A 3,228-nucleotide genomic window follows, 5' to 3' on the forward strand; every position below is an offset into this window, starting at 1 on the left:
GTACCAGTGGAGATGCAGGCTGGCTCAGCCCTGGCCACACAGACACACACAGACACACTCAGATGCTCAGGTGCCCGGAGGAGGTGTCCATGAACACTGAGGGCAGAACACAGTCTCCCGGGGCCGGGAGACGGGCCATGTGTGACCTGTTTCCAGATGAGGGTCACCTGTGGGAGGAAAGGGCCTGGGCTCAGGCCCTTTCCAGGAAAACATAGCAATTATTTTTTTAAAGGTTTATTTATTTATGCGTACAAGAACTGGGGTACAAGCCAAAGGTTGGGGGGGGTGGGTGAGAGGATTTACCAGAGACAGAGTGGGGAGCAGAACAGGCGGATCTACTGAAACACACTGCTGAGGGGAGCAGCGGGGAGACAGGAGAGGTCTGCCTCGCCCAGTGGGTCACTCCCTGGCCGGGGATTGAACTCATGCCTTAGTGGCTGGCGACAGCTTCACAGTGCTGAGACTTAACCCTTGCGCCACCAGGGAGGCCCAGCTTTTAATTGTATTTCCTGAGTTTGGCTCAGTGAGCCCCTTCTTACCTGTGGTTTTGAACATGGAACTTCTAGATCTCAGAGAGCCTGGTGAGTGGTGCTTGCTGAGCCCCTCCCCCAACTCTTGCACCTCCTTCGCCTAGTGGGTTGAAACCACAGTGGTCTAAATGCCAGGTGGAGCTGCACAAGTTCTTCCAGACAGCTGTCCTGGAGACAGGAGTGCTTGAAGACAATCTCTCATGTTCCAGAAAGCACCGAGGAATTTCACGCCTTGTCTGCAGTGCTTTCCAAGGTCTCTTCGCCTCCGCAGGTGATGGAGCCCCCAAATGTGTCTGCTGTCACTGAGTTTCAGCTGCAGGGGTTCCAGAACCTTCTCGAGTGGCAGTCTCTGCTGTTTGCCATCTTTCTGTTCATCTACATGCTCACGGTGGCGGGGAATATCGTCATCATCACCGTGGTGAGCCATGGCCGGCGGCTGCACATGCCCATGTACACGTTCTTCAAGCACCTGTCCTTCCTGGAGGTCTGGTACACCTACACCGTCGTGCCGCCGCTGCTGGCCGGCCTGCTGGCCCGGGGCAAGCCATCTCCTTCCCTGCCTGCATGGCCCAGCTCTACTTCTCTGTGTTCTTCGGGGCCACCGAGTGCTTCCTCCTGGCCACAATGGCCTATGACCGCTACCTGGCCATCTGCAGGCCCCTGCACTACCCCCTCCTGATGCGCCCCGAGACCTGCGTCATGCTGGTGGCCGTCTCCTGGGTGGCCGGGGTGGGCACCGGGGCCCTGCCCTGCCTGATGATCTCCAGGCTGGACTTCTGTGGCCCCAACCGGATCGACAACTTCTTCTGTAACCTGCCCGCCACCCCATGAGGCTCTCCTTCTCCAGCGTCTACATCACCGGGATGGTCATCTTCACCCTGTCTGTCGCTGTGCTGTGCGTTTGCTTCCTCCTCACCCTCGTGTCCTACGTCTTCATTGTGGTGGCCATCCTCAGGATGCCCTCCGCCTCCGGCGCACCAAGACCTTCTCCATGTGCAGCTCCCACCTGGCCATGGTCACCATCTACTACGGGACCATGATTTCCATGCACATGTGCCCCAATGCCCACCTGTTCCCCAAGATCAACAAGATCATTTCCGTCTTCTACGCCGTGGTCACCCCGCTGCTGAACCCCGTCATCTACAGTTTGAGGAACAAAGACTTCAAAGAGACCGTCAGGAAAGCAATGACGAGGAGGGGCCGCGTCTGTGGCCTCAGAGCGAGGGGCGGCTTTCTGCTCAGGTGAGGCCATTCCGTGGGCCCTCCTGCCGCCGGCCACCCGCTGCACCTCTGCCGGGCCCCGCTGGCCCGCCCGCCCTCAAGGGGTCCCGCTGCATGGCCGCGGGCTCCGCATGGCCCGTTCCTGCACATGGCGGCCCAGCCCTTGCAGCCGGGGACAGAGGCCGCCCTCAGCCCCAGGGGCGTCCGGGACGTCGCCCCTGCCCACGCCGGGCATGGGCTGCAGCGGGATGAGGCGCGTACCGCCGGCCCCGTGGCAGCAGGCCGGGGCTTCTGAACGCCAGACTGGGCAGCAGAGCCAGAGATCCCGGTGTTTGTCGAGTGAAATTTTAGGAAAACAATCTCGGTGGGAAGGCGAGGGCCGGTGGGGGAGGGGCAGAGGCGACCTGACCGCCTGACCGGCCAGCGCAGCTGGGAGGCACAGGCGCAGAAAGGGCGCTGAGGCCATGCTGGGCTGGCATGGGGCGGCGCCGGGCCAGGCCCTATGGGGCAGCGGGAGGGGTGACCCGTCTCGCAGGCCAGAGATGCCCAATGGGGTGGGCGGCCTGCCTGGCCAGCTCTGTGGCGTGTCCCCACCCCTGCCCCGGTGCTGGCCTTGCGGGAGCAGCTGGGGCTCCCTGTGGGCCGAAGAGAGAGGCGGGCTGAGGCGGGCTTCCCCAGGTCAGGTGGTGCTGGGCCCCGAAATCCCCAGGGTCCCCGGAACAGGACTCGCCCCTGAGCTAAGCTGGGACCCAGCTGGGCGTCCCGGACTTGACTGAGCACGGGACGGGGGCAGGCGGCTGCGTGGACCTGCTGGGCGGGGGGTGGGGTGGGGTGTCGTTGGTGAGACCCCCCCCAGGACAGCGGGAGGCGGTGCAGGCCTAATGGCTGAGGAGCCCCTTGGGGGCGGCAGGGCCTGAGCATCAGCTGCCCCTTGGGTCTGTGCCGGCCCCAGCCTTGGCCCGCGCACCCTGTGTGCTCCCTGCCACGGAGCTTGACTTGGGGACTCGGGCACATCCTTTAACGCCCGCCTGGGCACCGCTTCTGCTGGTTTTCCCTGCAGCCCCCCACCCCTTGCACAGAGGGGAACCCGCCCTGCCCACCCTGCCTGCATCCAGTCCTCCAGGCGCGTGGCCCGCGCGGGAGGGGGGGTGCGGGGGTGCAAGGGGAGCCCCAGAGCACCTAGGAGCGGGTCCTGGGTCTGGGAACTGAAGTGGTGGGTGGAGGACTTGGGTCTCAGGGGCGTCTAGATCACCCCTCACGTTGGGTCCTCACCCGACACACCCCCTTCTGCTCGCTGTTTCCCCTCACTGCCCCCCCCAGCTCCTGGCGGGACCATCCCCACAGGGACAGACAGAGGCTGCTGGGGAGCTGAGGGGCCCCTCTGGTGTCTGCAGCGTGCACTAGCGCCTCTCTGTGGCTCCTCACCGGGGCGCCCTGGCAGGGTGAGCAATGAGTGCGCACCCCTGCCCGCCCCATC

At 64.0% G+C, this 3,228-nt stretch overlaps 1 pseudogene; it reads left to right on the forward strand.

Annotated features, from left to right (window-relative positions):
• The first annotated feature begins 804 nt into the window (after positions 1–804).
• Positions 805–1,776, forward strand: LOC119250856 (olfactory receptor 11L1-like; annotated as a pseudogene).
• Positions 1,777–3,228: the final 1,452 nt, after the last annotated feature.

The sequence above is a fragment of the Talpa occidentalis genome, unplaced genomic scaffold (genome assembly GCF_014898055.3).
Source record: "Talpa occidentalis isolate TD23 unplaced genomic scaffold, MPIMG_talOcc4v2.1 talOcc4.18, whole genome shotgun sequence".
Classification (NCBI taxonomy): Eukaryota; Metazoa; Chordata; class Mammalia; order Eulipotyphla; family Talpidae; genus Talpa; species Talpa occidentalis.